This window comes from Phyllobates terribilis, unplaced genomic scaffold (assembly GCF_046119375.1).
Source record: "Phyllobates terribilis strain yellow unplaced genomic scaffold, ASM4611937v1 Scaffold_4__5_contigs__length_816908805, whole genome shotgun sequence".
In the NCBI taxonomy this organism is placed as follows: domain Eukaryota; kingdom Metazoa; phylum Chordata; class Amphibia; order Anura; family Dendrobatidae; genus Phyllobates; species Phyllobates terribilis.
Genome location: NW_027362764.1, coordinates 814,057,280 through 814,075,371, shown reverse-complemented (window position 1 = coordinate 814,075,371; position 18,092 = coordinate 814,057,280).

The following is an 18,092-nucleotide window of genomic DNA, read 5'->3' as shown; positions in this document are numbered from 1 at the left end:
GTAATGACTCTATATAATAGATCCCTCTGCGTGTAATGACTCTATATAATAGATCCCTCTGTGTGTAATGACTCTATATAATAGATCCCTCTGTGTGTAATGACTCTATATAATAGATACCACTGCGTGTAATGACTCTATATAATAGATCACTCTGCGTCTAATGACTCTATATAATAGATCCCTCTGCGTCTAATGACTCTATATAATAGATCCCTCTGTGTGTAATGACTCTCTATAATAGATCACTCTGTGTGTAATGACTCTATATAATAGATCCCTCTGCGTGTAATGACTCTATATAATAGATCCCTCTGCGTGTAATGACTCTATATAATAGATCGCTCTGCGTGTAATGACTCTATATAATAGATCCCTCTGCATGTAATGACTCTATATAATAGATCACTCTGCGTGTAATGACTCTATATAATAGATCCCTCTGCATGTAATTACTCCATATAATAGATCCCTCTGCGTGTAGTGACTCTATATAATAGATCGCTCTGCGTGTAATGACTCTATATAATAGATCGCTCTGTGTCTAATAACTCTATATAATAGATCTCTCTGTGTGTAATGACTATATATAATAGATCCCTCTGCGTGTAATGACTCTATATAATAGATCACTCTGCGTGTAATGACTCTATATAATAGATCCCTCTGCGTCTAATTACTCTATATAATAGATCCCTCTGTGTGTAATGACTCTCTATAATAGATCACTCTGTGTGTAATGACTCTATATAATAGATCCCTCTGCGTGTAATGACTCTATATAATAGATCCCTCTGCGTGTAATTACTCTATATAATAGATCGCTCTGCGTGTAATGACTCTATATAATAGATCCCTCTGCGTGTAATGACTCTATATAATAGATCGCTCTGCGTGTAATGACTCTATATAATAGATCGCTCTGTGTCTAATGACTCTATATAATAGATCCCTCTGTGTGTACTGACTCTATATAATAGATCCCTCTGTGTGTAATGACTCTATATAATAGATCTATCTGTGTGTAATGACTCTATGTAATAGATCCCTCTGTGTGTAATGACTCTATATAATAGATCCCTCTGTGTGTAATGACTCTATATAATAGATCCCTCTGTGTGTAATGACTCTATATAATAGATTGCTCTGTGTGTAATAACTCTATATGATAGATCCCTCTGCGTGTAATGACTCTATATAATAGATCCCTCTGCGTGTAATGACTCTATATAATAGATCACTCTGCGTGTAATGACTCTATATAATAGATCCCTCTGCGTGTAATGACTCTATATAATAGATCGCTCTGCGTGTAATGACTCTATATAATAGATCGCTCTGTGTCTAATGACTCTATATAATAGATCCCTCTGTGTGTACTGACTCTATATAATAGATCCCTCTGTGTGTAATGACTCTATAGAATAGAACCCTCTGCGTGTAATGACTCTATATAATAGATCACTCTGCGTGTAATGACTCTATATAATAGATCCCTCTGCGTGTAATGACTGTATATAATAGATCCCTCTGTGTGTAATCTAATATATAATAGATCCCTCTGTGTGTAATGACTCGGTATAATAGATCCCTCTGTGTGTAATGACTCTATATAATAGATCCCTCTGCGTGTAATGACTCTATATAATAGATCCCTCTGTGTGTAATGACTCTATATAATAGATCCCTCTGTGTGTAATGACTCTATATAATAGATACCACTGCGTGTAATGACTCTATATAATAGATCACTCTGCGTCTAATGACTCTATATAATAGATCCCTCTGCGTCTAATGACTCTATATAATAGATCCCTCTGTGTGTAATGACTCTCTATAATAGATCACTCTGTGTGTAATGACTCTATATAATAGATCCCTCTGCGTGTAATGACTCTATATAATAGATCCCTCTGCGTGTAATGACTCTATATAATAGATCGCTCTGCGTGTAATGACTCTATATAATAGATCCCTCTGCATGTAATGACTCTATATAATAGATCACTCTGCGTGTAATGACTCTATATAATAGATCCCTCTGCATGTAATTACTCCATATAATAGATCCCTCTGCGTGTAGTGACTCTATATAATAGATCGCTCTGCGTGTAATGACTCTATATAATAGATCGCTCTGTGTCTAATAACTCTATATAATAGATCTCTCTGTGTGTAATGACTATATATAATAGATCCCTCTGCGTGTAATGACTCTATATAATAGATCACTCTGCGTGTAATGACTCTATATAATAGATCCCTCTGCGTCTAATTACTCTATATAATAGATCCCTCTGTGTGTAATGACTCTCTATAATAGATCACTCTGTGTGTAATGACTCTATATAATAGATCCCTCTGCGTGTAATGACTCTATATAATAGATCCCTCTGCGTGTAATTACTCTATATAATAGATCGCTCTGCGTGTAATGACTCTATATAATAGATCCCTCTGCGTGTAATGACTCTATATAATAGATCACTCTGCGTGTAATGACTCTATATAATAGATCCCTCTGCGTGTAATGACTCTATATAATAGATCCCTCTGCGTGTAATGACTCTATATAATAGATCGCTCTGCGTGTAATGACTCTATATAATAGATCGCTCTGTGTCTAATGACTCTATATAATAGATCCCTCTGTGTGTACTGACTCTATATAATAGATCCCTCTGTGTGTAATGACTCTATATAATAGATCTATCTGTGTGTAATGACTCTATGTAATAGATCCCTCTGTGTGTAATGACTCTATATAATAGATCCCTCTGCGTGTAATGACTCTATATAATAGATCACTCTGCGTGTAATGACTCTATATAATAGATCCCTCTGCGTGTAATGACTCTATATAATAGATCCCTCTGCGTGTAATGACTCTATATAATAGATCGCTCTGCGTGTAATGACTCTATATAATAGATCGCTCTGTGTCTAATGACTCTATATAATAGATCCCTCTGTGTGTACTGACTCTATATAATAGATCCCTCTGTGTGTAATGACTCTATAGAATAGAACCCTCTGCGTGTAATGACTCTATATAATAGATCACTCTGCGTGTAATGACTCTATATAATAGATCCCTCTGCGTGTAATGACTGTATATAATAGATCCCTCTGTGTGTAATCTAATATATAATAGATCCCTCTGTGTGTAATGACTCGGTATAATAGATCCCTCTGTGTGTAATGACTCTATATAATAGATCCCTCTGCGTGTAATGACTCTATATAATAGATCCCTCTGCGTGTAATGACTCCATATAATAGATCCCTCTGCGTGTAGTGACTCTATATAATAGATCGCTCTGCGTGTAATGACTCTATATAATAGATCGCTCTGTGTCTAATAACTCTATATAATAGATCTCTCTGTGTGTAATGACTATATATAATAGATCCCTCTGCGTGTAATGACTCTATATAATAGATCACTCTGCGTGTAATGACTCTATATAATAGATCCCTCTGCGTCTAATTACTCTATATAATAGATCCCTCTGTGTGTAATGACTCTCTATAATAGATCACTCTGTGTGTAATGACTCTATATAATAGATCCCTCTGCGTGTAATGACTCTATATAATAGATCCCTCTGCGTGTAGTGACTCTATATAATAGATCGCTCTGCGTGTAATGACTCTATATAATAGATCGCTCTGTGTCTAATAACTCTATATAATAGATCTCTCTGTGTGTAATGACTATATATAATAGATCCCTCTGCGTGTAATGACTCTATATAATAGATCACTCTGCGTGTAATGACTCTATATAATAGGTCCCTCTGCGTCTAATTACTCTATATAATAGATCCCTCTGTGTGTAATGACTCTCTATAATAGATCACTCTGTGTGTAATGACTCTATATAATAGATCCCTCTGCGTGTAATGACTCTATATAATAGATCCCTCTGCGTGTAATTACTCTATATAATAGATCGCTCTGCGTGTAATGACTCTATATAATAGATCCCTCTGCGTGTAATGACTCTATATAATAGATCACTCTGCGTGTAATGACTCTATATAATAGATCCCTCTGCGTGTAATGACTCTATATAATAGATCCCTCTGCGTGTAATGACTCTATATAATAGATCGCTCTGCGTGTAATGACTCTATATAATAGATCGCTCTGTGTCTAATGACTCTATATAATAGATCCCTCTGTGTGTACTGACTCTATATAATAGATCCCTCTGTGTGTAATGACTCTATAGAATAGAACCCTCTGCGTGTAATGACTCTATATAATAGATCACTCTGCGTGTAATGACTCTATATAATAGATCCCTCTGCGTGTAATGACTGTATATAATAGATCCCTCTGTGTGTAATCTAATATATAATAGATCCCTCTGTGTGTAATGACTCGGTATAATAGATCCCTCTGTGTGTAATGACTCTATATAATAGATCCCTCTGCGTGTAATGACTCTATATAATAGATCCCTCTGTGTGTAATGACTCTATATAATAGATCCCTCTGTGTGTAATGACTCTATATAATAGATACCACTGCGTGTAATGACTCTATATAATAGATCACTCTGCGTCTAATGACTCTATATAATAGATCCCTCTGCGTCTAATGACTCTATATAATAGATCCCTCTGTGTGTAATGACTCTCTATAATAGATCACTCTGTGTGTAATGACTCTATATAATAGATCCCTCTGCGTGTAATGACTCTATATAATAGATCCCTCTGCGTGTAATGACTCTATATAATAGATCGCTCTGCGTGTAATGACTCTATATAATAGATCCCTCTGCATGTAATGACTCTATATAATAGATCACTCTGCGTGTAATGACTCTATATAATAGATCCCTCTGCATGTAATTACTCCATATAATAGATCCCTCTGCGTGTAGTGACTCTATATAATAGATCGCTCTGCGTGTAATGACTCTATATAATAGATCGCTCTGTGTCTAATAACTCTATATAATAGATCTCTCTGTGTGTAATGACTATATATAATAGATCCCTCTGCGTGTAATGACTCTATATAATAGATCACTCTGCGTGTAATGACTCTATATAATAGATCCCTCTGCGTCTAATTACTCTATATAATAGATCCCTCTGTGTGTAATGACTCTCTATAATAGATCACTCTGTGTGTAATGACTCTATATAATAGATCCCTCTGCGTGTAATGACTCTATATAATAGATCCCTCTGTGTGTAATGACTCTATATAATAGATCCCTCTGCGTGTAATGACTCTATATAATAGATCCCTCTGTGTGTAATGACTCTATATAATAGATACCACTGCGTGTAATGACTCTATATAATAGATCACTCTGCGTCTAATGACTCTATATAATAGATCCCTCTGCGTCTAATGACTCTATATAATAGATCCCTCTGTGTGTAATGACTCTCTATAATAGATCACTCTGTGTGTAATGACTCTTTATAATAGATCCCTCTGCGTGTAATGACTCTATATAATAGATCCCTCTGCGTGTAATGACTCTATATAATAGATCGCTCTGCGTGTAATGACTCTATATAATAGATCCCTCTGCATGTAATGACTCTATATAATAGATCACTCTGCGTGTAATGACTCTATATAATAGATCCCTCTGCATGTAATTACTCCATATAATAGATCCCTCTGCGTGTAGTGACTCTATATAATAGATCGCTCTGCGTGTAATGACTCTATATAATAGATCGCTCTGTGTCTAATAACTCTATATAATAGATCTCTCTGTGTGTAATGACTATATATAATAGATCCCTCTGCGTGTAATGACTCTATATAATAGATCACTCTGCGTGTAATGACTCTATATAATAGATCCCTCTGCGTCTAATTACTCTATATAATAGATCCCTCTGTGTGTAATGACTCTCTATAATAGATCACTCTGTGTGTAATGACTCTATATAATAGATCCCTCTGCGTGTAATGACTCTATATAATAGATCCCTCTGCGTGTAATTACTCTATATAATAGATCGCTCTGCGTGTAATGACTCTATATAATAGATCCCTCTGCGTGTAATGACTCTATATAATAGATCACTTTGCGTGTAATGACTCTATATAATAGATCCCTCTGCGTGTAATGACTCTATATAATAGATCCCTCTGCGTGTAATGACTCTATATAATAGATCGCTCTGCGTGTAATGACTCTATATAATAGATCGCTCTGTGTCTAATGACTCTATATAATAGATCCCTCTGTGTGTACTGACTCTATATAATAGATCCCTCTGTGTGTAATGACTCTATATAATAGATCTATCTGTGTGTAATGACTCTATGTAATAGATCCCTCTGTGTGTAATGACTCTATATAATAGATCCCTCTGTGTGTAATGACTCTATATAATAGATCCCTCTGTGTGTAATGACTCTATATAATAGATTGCTCTGTGTGTAATAACTCTATATGATAGATCCCTCTGCGTGTAATGACTCTATATAATAGATCCCTCTGCGTGTAATGACTATATAATAGATCACTCTGCGTGTAATGACTCTATATAATAGATCCCTCTGCGTGTAATGACTCTATATAATAGATCCCTCTGCGTGTAATGACTCTATATAATAGATCCCTCTGCGTGTAATGACTCTATATAATAGATCCCTCTGCGTGTAATGACTCTATATAATAGATCCCTCTGCGTGTAATGACTCTATATAATAGATCACTCTGCGTGTAATGACTCTATATAATAGATCCCTCTGTGTGTAATGACTCTATATAATAGATCACTCTGTGTGTAATGACTCTATATAATAGATCCCTCTGTGTCTAATGACTCTGTATAATAGATCCCTCTGTGTGTAATGACTCTATATAATAGATCCCTCTGTGTGTAATGACTCTATAGAATAGAACCCTCTGCGTGTAATGACTCTATATAATAGATCACTCTGCGTGTAATGACTCTATATAATAGATCCCTCTGCGTGTAATGACTGTATATAATAGATCCCTCTGTGTGTAATGACTCTATATAATAGATCACTCTGTGTGTAATGACTCTATATAATAGATCCCTCTGTGTGTAATAACTCTATATAATAGATCACTCTGTGTGCAATGACTCTATATAATAGATCACTCTGTGTGTAATGACTCTATATAATAGATCTCTCTGTGTGTAATGTCTCTATATAATAGATCCCTCTGTGTGTAAAAACTCTATATAATAGATCACTCTGCGTGTAATGACTCTATATAATAGATCCCTCTGTGTGTAATGACTCTATATAATAGATCCCTCTGTGTGTAATGACTCTATATAATAGATCACTCTGTGTGTAATGACTCCATATAATAGATCCCTCTGTGTGTAATGACTCTATATAATAGATCCCTCTGTGTGTAATCTAATATATAATAGATCCCTCTGTGTGTAATGACTCGGTATAATAGATCCCTCTGTGTGTAATGACTCTATATAATAGATCCCTCTGCGTGTAATGACTCTATATAATAGATCCCTCTGCGTGTAATGACTCTATATAATAGACCCCTCTGCGTGTAATGACTCTATATAATAGATCACTCTGCGTGTAATGACTCTATATAATAGATCCCTCTGTGTGTAATGACTATATAATAGATCCCTCTGTGTGTAATGACTCTATATAATAGATCCCTCTGCGTGTAATGACTATAGAATAGATCGCTCTGCGTGTAATGACTCTATAGAATAGATCCCTCTGCGTGTAATGACTCTATATAATAGATCCCTCTGCATATAATGACTCTATATAATAGATCGCTCTGTGTGTAATGACTTTACCTAATAGATCCCTCTGTGTGTAATGACTCTATATAATAGATCCCTCTGTGTGTAATGACTCTATATAACAGATCCCTCTGTGTGTAATGACTCTATATATAAGATATCCCTCTACGTGTTATGACTCTATATAATAGATCCCTCTGCGTGTAATGACTCTGTATAATAGATCCCTCTGCGTGTAATGACTCTATATAATAGATCCCTCTGTCTGTAATGACTCTATATAATAGATCCCTCTGCGTGTAATGACTCTATATAATAGATCGCTCTGCGTGTAATGACTCTATATAATAGATCGCTCTGCGTGTAATGACTCTATATAATAGATCCCTCTGTGTGTAATGACTCTATATAATAGATCCCTCTGTGTGTAATGACTCTATATAATAGATCCCTCTGTGTGTAATGACTCTATATAATAGATCCCTCTGTGTGTAATGACTCTATATAATAGATCCCTCTGTGTGTAATGACTCTATATAATAGATCCCCCTGCGTGTCATGACTCTATATAATAGATTCCTCTGCGTGTAATGACTCTATATAATAGATCACTCTGTGTGTAATGACTCTATATAATAGATCCCTCTGTGTGTAATGACTCTATATAATAGATCACTCTGCGTGCAATAACTCTATATAATAGATCCCTCTGCGTGTAATGACTCTATATAATAGATCGCACTGCATGTAATGACTCTATATAATAGATCGCTCTGCGTGTAATGACTCTATATAATAGATCGCTCTGCGTGTAATGACTCTATATAATAGATCCCTCTGTGTGTAATGACTCTATATAATAGATCTCTCTGTGTGTAATGACTCTATATAATAGATCCCTCTGTGTGTAATGACTCTATATAATAGATCCCTCTGTGTGTAATGACTCTATATAATAGATCCCTCTGTGTGTAATGATTCTATATAATAGATCCCTCTGTGTGTAATGACTCTATATAATAGATCCCTCTGTGTGTAATGACTTTATATAATAGATCCCTCTGCGTGTAATGACTCTATGTAATAGATCCCTCTGCATATAATGACTCTATATAATAGATCCCTCTATGTGTAATGACTCTATATAATAGATCCCTCTGTGTGTAATGATTCTATATAATAGATCCCTCTGTGTGTTATGACTCTATATAATAGATCCCTCTGTGTGTAATGACTCTATATAATAGATCCCTCTGTGTGTAATGACTATATAATAGATCCCTCTGTGTGTAATGACTCTATATAATAGATCCCTCTGTGTGTAATGACTGTATATAATAGATCCCTCTGCGTGTAATAACTCTATATATATAATAGATCCCTGTGTGTAATGACTCTAGATAATAGATCACTCTGTGTGTAATGACTCTATATAATAGATCACTCTGTGTGTAATGACTATATAATAGATCACTCTGTGTGTAATGACTCTGTATAATAGATCACTCTGTGTGTAATGACTCTGTATAATAGATCCCTCTGTGTGTAATGACTCTGTATAATAGATCCCTCTGTGTGTAATGACTCTGTATAATAGATCCCTCTGTGTGTAATGACTCTGTATAATAGATCCCTCTGTGTGTAATGACTCTATATAATAGATCCCCCTGTGTGTATTGACTCTATATAATAGATCCCTCTGCATGTAATGGCTCTATATAATAGATCACTCTGTGTGTAATGACTCTATATAATAGATCCCTCTGCGTGTAATGACTCTATATAATAGATCCCTCTGCGTGTAATGACTCTATATAATAGATCCCTCTGCGTGTAATGACTCTATATAATAGATCCCTCTGCGTGTAATGACTCTATATAATAGATCCCTCTGCGTGTAATGACTCTATATAATAGATCCCTCTGCGTGTAATAACTATATATAATAGATCCCTCTGCGTGTAATGACTCTATATAATAGATCCCTCTGCGTGTAATGACTCAATATAATAGATCACTCTGCGTGTAATGACTCTATATAATAGATCCCTCTGCGTGTAATGACTCTATATAATAGATCCCTCTGTGTGTAATGACTCTATATAATAGATCCCTCTGTGTGTAATGACTCTATATAATAGATCCCTCTGCGTGTAATGACTCTATATAATAGATCACTCTGCGTCTAATGACTCTATATAATAGATCCCTCTGCGTCTAATGACTCTATATAATAGATCCCTCTGTGTGTAATGACTCTCTATAATAGATCACTCTGTGTGTAATGACTCTATATAATAGATCCCTCTGCGTGTAATGACTCTATATAATAGATCCCTCTGCGTGTAATGACTCTATATAATAGATCGCTCTGCGTGTAATGACTCTATATAATAGATCCCTCTGCATGTAATGACTCTATATAATAGATCGCTCTGTGTCTAATGACTCTATATAATAGATCCCTCTGTGTGTAATGACTATATATAATAGATCCCTCTGCGTGTAATGACTCTATATAATAGATCACTCTGCGTCTAATGACTCTATATAATAGATCCCTCTGCGTCTAATTACTCTATATAATAGATCCCTCTGTGTGTAATGACTCTCTATAATAGATCACTCTGTGTGTAATGACTCTATATAATAGATCCCTCTGCGTGTAATGACTCTATATAATAGATCCCTCTGCGTGTAATGACTCTATATAACAGATCCCTCTGTGTGTAATGACTCTATATAATAGATCCCTCTCTGTGTAATGACTCTATATAATAGATCCCTCTGTGTGTAATGACTCTGTATAACAGATCCCTCTGTGTGTAATGACTCTATATACAGTACAGACCAAAAGTTTGGACACACCTTCTCATTTAAAGATTTTTCTGTATTTTCATGACTATGAAAATTGTACATTCACACTGAAGGCATCAAAACTATGAATTAACACATGTGGAATTATATACTTAACAAAAAAGTGTGAAACAACTGAAAATATGTCTTATATTCTAGGGTCTTCACAGTAGCCACCTTTTGCTTTGATGACTGCTTTGCACACTCTTGGCATTCTCTTGATGAGCTTCAAGAGGTAGTCACCGGAAATGGTCTTCACTTCACAGGTGTGCCCTGTCAGGTTTAATAAGTAGGATTTCTTGCCTTATAAATGGGGTTGGGACCATCAGTTGTGTTGTGCAGAAGTCAGGTGGATACACAGCCGATAGTCCTACTGAATAGACTGTTAGAATTTGCATTATGGCAAGAAAAAAGCAGCTAAGTAAAGAAAAACTAGTGGCCATCATTACTCTAAGAAATGAAGGTCAGTCAGTCTGAAAAATTGGGAAATCTTTGAATGTGTCCCCAAGTCCAGTTGCAAAAACCATCAAGCGCTACAAAGAAACTGGCTCACATGAGGACCGCCCAAGGAAAGGAAGACCAAGAGTCACCTCTGCTTCTGAGGATAAGTTTATCCGAGTCACCAGCCTCAGAAATCGCAGGTTAACAGCAGCTCAGATTAGAGACCAGGTCAATGCTACACAGAGTTCTAGCAGCAGACACATCTCTTCAACAACTGTTAAGAGGAGACTTTGTGCAGTAGACCTTCATGGTAAAATAGCTGCTAGGAAACCACTGCTAAGGACAGGCAACAAGCAGAAGAGACTTGTTTGGGCTAAAGAACACAAGGAATGGACATTAGACCAGTGGAAATCTGTGCTTCGGTCTGATGAGTCAAATTTGAGATCTTTGGTTCCAACCACCGTGTCTTTGTGCAACGCAGAAAAGGTGAACGGATGGACTCTACATGCCTGGTTCCCACCGTGAAGCATGGAGGAGGAGGTGTGATGGTGTAGGGGTGCTTTGCTGGTGACACTGTTGGGGATTTATTCAAAATTGAAGGCATACTGAACCAGCATGGCTACCACAGCATCTTGCAGCGGCATGCTATTCCATCCGGTTTGCGTTTAGTTGGACCATCATTTATTTTTCAAAAGGACAATGACCCCAAACACACCTCCAGGCTGTGTAAGGGCTATTTGACCAGGAAGGAGAGTGATGGGGTGCTACGCCAGATGACCTGGCCTCCACAGTCACCAGACCTGAACCCAATCAAGATGGTTTGGGGTGAGCTGGACCGCAGAGTGAAGGCAAAAGGGCCAACAAGTGCTAAGCATCTCTGGGAACTCCTTCAAGATTGTTTGAGGACCATTTCCGGTGACTACCTCTTGAAGCTCATCAAGAGAATGCCAAGAGTGTGCAAAGCAGTCATCAAAGCAAAAGGTGGCTACTGTGAAGAACCTAGAATATAAGACATATTTTCAGTTGTTTCACACTTTTTTGTTAAGTATATAATTCCACATGTAGTAATTCATAGTTTTGATGCCTTCAGTGTGAATGTACAATTTTCATACTCATGAAAATACAGAAAAATCTTTAAATGAGAAGGTGTGTCCAAACTTTTGGTCTGTACTGTATAACATATCCCTCTGCGTGTTATGACTCTATATAATAGATCCCTCTGCGTGTAATGACTCTGTATAATAGATCCCTCTGTGTGTAATGACTCTATATAATAGACCCCTCTGTGTGTAATGACTCTATATAATAGATCCCTCTGTGTGTAATGACTCTGTATAATAGATCCCTCTGCGTGTAATGACTCTATATAATAGATCCCTCTGTGTGTAATGACTCTATATAATAGACCCCTCTGTGTGTAATGACTCTATATAATAGATCCCTCTGCGTGTAATGACTCTATATAATAGATCCCTCTGTGTGTAATGACTCTGTATAATAGACCCCTCTGTGTGTAATGACTCTATATAATAGATCCCTCTGCGTGTAATGACTCTATATAATAGATCCCTCTGTGTGTAATGACTCTGTATAATAGATCCCTCTGTGTGTAATGACTCTATATAATAGATCCCTCGGTGTGTAATGACTCTATATAATAGATCCCTCTGTGTGTAATGACTCTATATAATAGATCCCTCTGTGTGTAATGACTCTGTATAATAGATCCCTCTGTCTGTAATGACTCTATATAATAGACCCCTCTGTGTGTAATGACTCTATATAATAGATCCCTCTGTGTGTAATGACTCTGTATAATAGATCCCTCTGCGTGTAATGACTCTATATAATAGATCCCTCTGTGTGTAATGACTCTATATAATAGACCCCTCTGTGTGTAATGACTCTGTATAATAGATCTCTCTGTGTGTAATGACTCTGTATAATAGATCCCTCTGCGTGTAATGACTCTATATAATAGATCCCTCTGTGTGTAATGACTCTATATAATAGACCCCTCTGTGTGTAATGACTCTATATAATAGATCCCTCTGTGTGTAATGACTCTGTATAATAGATCCCTCTGCGTGTAATGACTCTATATAATAGATCCCTCTGTCTGTAATGACTCTATATAATAGATCCCTCTGCGTGTAATGACTCTATATAATAGATCGCTCTGCGTGTAATGACTCTATATAATAGATCCCTCTGTGTGTAATGACTCTATATAATAGATCCCTCTGTGTGTAATGACTCTATATAATAGATCCCTCTGTGTGTAATGACTCTATATAATAGATCCCTCTGTGTGTAATGACTCTATATAATAGATCACTCTGTGTGTAATGACTCTATATAATAGATCCCTCTGTGTGTAATGACTCTATATAATAGATCCCTCTGTGTGTAATGACTCTATATAATAGATCACTCTGTGTGTAATGACTCTATATAATAGATCACTCTGTGTGTAATGACTCTATATAATAGATCCCTCTGTGTGTAATGACTCTATATAATAGATCCCTCTGTGTGTAATGACTCTATATAATAGATCCCTCTGTGTCTAATGACTCTGTATAATAGATCCCTCTGTGTGTAATGACTCTATATAATAGATCCCTCTGTGTGTAATGACTCTATAGAATAGATCCCTCTGCGTGTAATGACTCTATATAATAGATCCCTCTGTGTGTAATGACTCTATATAATAGATCCCTCTGTGTCTAATGACTCTGTATAATAGATCCCTCTGTGTGTAATGACTCTATATAATAGATCCCTCTGTGTGTAATGACTCTATAGAATAGATCCCTCTGCGTGTAATGACTCTATATAATAGATCACTCTGCATGTAATGACTCTATATAATAGATCACTCTGCGTGTAATGACTCTATATAATAGATCCCTCTGTGTGTAATGACTCTATATAATAGATCCCTCTGTGTGTAATGACTCTATATAACAGATCCCTCTGTGTGTAATGACTCTATATATAATATATCCCTCTGCGTGTTATGACTCTATATAATAGATCCCTCTGCGTGTAATGACTCTGTATAATAGATCCCTCTGCGTGTAATGACTCTATATAATAGATCCCTCTGTCTGTAATGACTCTATATAATAGATCCCTCTGCGTGTAATGACTCTATATAATAGATCGCTCTGCGTGTAATGACTCTATATAATAGATCCCTCTGTGTGTAATGACTCTATATAATAGATCCCTCTGTGTGTAATGACTCTATATAATAGATCCCTCTGTGTGTAATGACTCTATATAATAGATCCCTCTGTGTGTAATGACTCTATATAATAGATCCCTCTGCGTGTAATGACTCTATATAATAGATCCCCCTGCGTGTAATGACTCTATATAATAGATCCCTCTGTGTGTAATGACTCTATATAATAGATCCCTCTGTGTGTAATGACTCTATATAATAGATCCCTCTGTGTGTGATGACTCTATATAATAGATCCCTCTGTGTGTAATGACTCTATATAATAGATCCCTCTGTGTGTAATGACTCTATATAATAGATCCCTCTGTGTGTAATGACTCTATATAATAGATCCCTCTGTGTGTAATGACTCTATATAATAGATCCCTCTGTGTGTATTGACTCTATATAATAGATCCCTCTGTGTGTAATGACTCTATATAATAGATCCCTCTGTGTGTAATGACTCTATATAATAGATCCCTCTGTGTGTAATGACTCTATATAATAGATCCCTCTGCGTGTAATGACTCTATATAATAGATCCCCCTGCGTGTAATGACTCTATATAATAGATCCCTCTGCGTGTAATGACTCTATATAATAGATCCCTCTGTGTATAGTGACTCTATATAATAGATCCCTCTGTGTGTAATGACTCTATATAATAGATCCCTCTGTGTGTAATGACTCTATATAATAGATCCCTCTGTGTGTAATGACTCTATATAATAGATCCCTCTGTGTGTAATGACTCTATATAATAGATCCCTCTGTGTGTAATGACTCTATATAATAGATCACTCTGTGTGTAATGACTCTACATACTAGATCCCTCTGTGTGTAATGACTCTATATAATAGATCCCTCTGTGTGTAATGACTCTATATAATAGATCACTCTGTGTGTAATGACTCTATATAATAGATCACTCTGTGTGTAATGACTCTATATAATAGATCCCTCTGTGTGTAATGACTCTATATAATAGATCCCTCTGTGTGTAATGACTCTATATAATAGATCCCTCTGTGTCTAATGACTCTGTATAATAGATCCCTCTGTGTGTAATGACTCTATATAATAGATCCCTCTGTGTGTAATGACTCTATAGAATAGATCCCTCTGCGTGTAATGACTCTATATAATAGATCACTCTGCGTGTAATGACTCTATATAATAGATCACTCTGCGTGTAATGACTCTATATAATAGATCCCTCTCTGTGTAATGACTCTATATAATAGATCCCCCTGCGTGTAATGACTCTATATAATAGATCCCTCTGTGTGTAATGACTCTATATAATAGATCCCTCTGTGTGTAATGACTCTATATAATAGATCCCTCTGTGTGTAATGACTCTATATAATAGATCCCCCTGCGTGTAATGACTCTATATAATAGATCCCTCTGTGTGTAATGACTCTATATAATAGATCCCTCTGTGTGTAATGACTCTATATAATAGATCCCTCTGTGTGTAATGACTCTATATAATAGATCCCTCTGTGTGTAATGACTCTATATAATAGATCCCTCTGCGTGTAATGACTCTATATAATAGATCCCCCTGCGTGTAATGACTCTATATAATAGATCCCTCTGTGTGTAATGACTCTATATAATAGATCCCTCTGTGTGTAATGACTCTATATAATAGATCCCTCTGTGTGTAATGACTCTATATAATAGATCCCTCTGTGTGTAATGACTCTATATAATAGATCCCTCTGTGTGTAATGACTCTATATAATAGATCCCTCTGTGTGTAATAACTCTATATAATAGATCCCCCTGCGTGTAATGACTCTATATAATAGATCCCTCTGTGTGTAATGACTCTATATAATAGATCACTCTGTGTGTAATGACTCTATATAATAGATCCCTCTGTGTGTAATGACTCTATATAATAGATCCCTCTGTGTGTAATGACTCTATATAATAGATCACTCTGTGTGTAATGACTCTATATAATAGATCACTCTGTGTGTAATGACTCTATATAATAGATCACTCTGTGTGTAATGACTCTATATAATAGATCCCTCTGTGTGTAATGACTCTATATAATAGATCCCTCTGTGTGTAATGACTCTATATAATAGATCCCTCTGTGTCTAATGACTCTGTATAATAGATCCCTCTGTGTGTAATGACTCTATATAATAGATCCCTCTGCGTGTAATGACTCTATAGAATAGATCCCTCTGCGTGTAATGACTCTATATAATAGATCCCTCTGTGTGTAATGACTCTATAGAATAGATCCCTCTGTGTGTAATGACTCTATATAATAGATCCCTCTGCGTGTAATGACTCTATATAATAGATCCCTCTGTGTGTAATGACTCTATATAATAGATCCCTCTGTGTGTAATGACTCTATATAATAGATCCCTCTGTGTGTAATGACTCTATATAATAGATCCCTCTGTGTCTAATGACTCTGTATAATAGATCCCTCTGTGTGTAATGACTCTATATAATAGATCCCTCTGTGTGTAATGACTCTATAGAATAGATCCCTCTGCGTGTAATGACTCTATATAATAGATCCCTCTGTGTGTAATGACTCTATAGAATAGATCCCTCTGTGTGTAATAACTCTATATAATAGATCCCTCTGCGTGTAATGACTCTATATAATAGATCCCTCTGTGTGTAATGACTCTATATAATAGATCACTCTGTGTGTAATGACTCTATATAATAGATCACTCTGTGTGTAATGACTCTATATAATAGATCCCTCTGTGTGTAATGACTCTATATAATAGATCCCTCTGTGTGTAATGACTCTATATAATAGATCCCTCTGTGTCTAATGACTCTGTATAATAGATCCCTCTGTGTGTAATGACTCTATATAATAGATCCCTCTGTGTGTAATGACTCTATAGAATAGATCCCTCTGCGTGTAATGACTCTATATAATAGATCCCTCTGTGTGTAATGACTCTATAGAATAGATCCCTCTGCGTGTAATGACTCTATATAATAGATCCCTCTGTGTGTAATGACTCTATATAATAGATCCCTCTGTGTCTAATGACTCTGTATAATAGATCCCTCTGTGTGTAATGACTCTATATAATAGATCCCTCTGTGTGTAATGACTCTATAGAATAGATCCCTCTGCGTGTAATGACTCTATATAATAGATCACTCTGCATGTAATGACTCTATATAATAGATCACTCTGCGTGTAATGACTCTATATAATAGATCCCTCTGTGTGTAATGACTCTATATAATAGATCCCTCTGTGTGTAATGACTCTATATAACAGATCCCTCTGTGTGTAATGACTCTATATAATAGATCACTCTGTGTGTAATGACTCTATATAATAGATCACTCTGTGTGTAATGACTCTATATAATAGATCCCTCTGTGTGTAATGACTCTATATAATAGATCCCTCTGTGTGTAATGACTCTATATAATAGATCCCTCTGTGTCTAATGACTCTGTATAATAGATCCCTCTGTGTGTAATGACTCTATATAATAGATCCCTCTGCGTGTAATGACTCTATAGAATAGATCCCTCTGCGTGTAATGACTCTATATAATAGATCCCTCTGTGTGTAATGACTCTATAGAATAGATCCCTCTGTGTGTAATGACTCTATATAATAGATCCCTCTGCGTGTAATGACTCTATATAATAGATCCCTCTGTGTGTAATGACTCTATATAATAGATCCCTCTGTGTGTAATGACTCTATATAATAGATCCCTCTGTGTGTAATGACTCTATATAATAGATCCCTCTGTGTCTAATGACTCTGTATAATA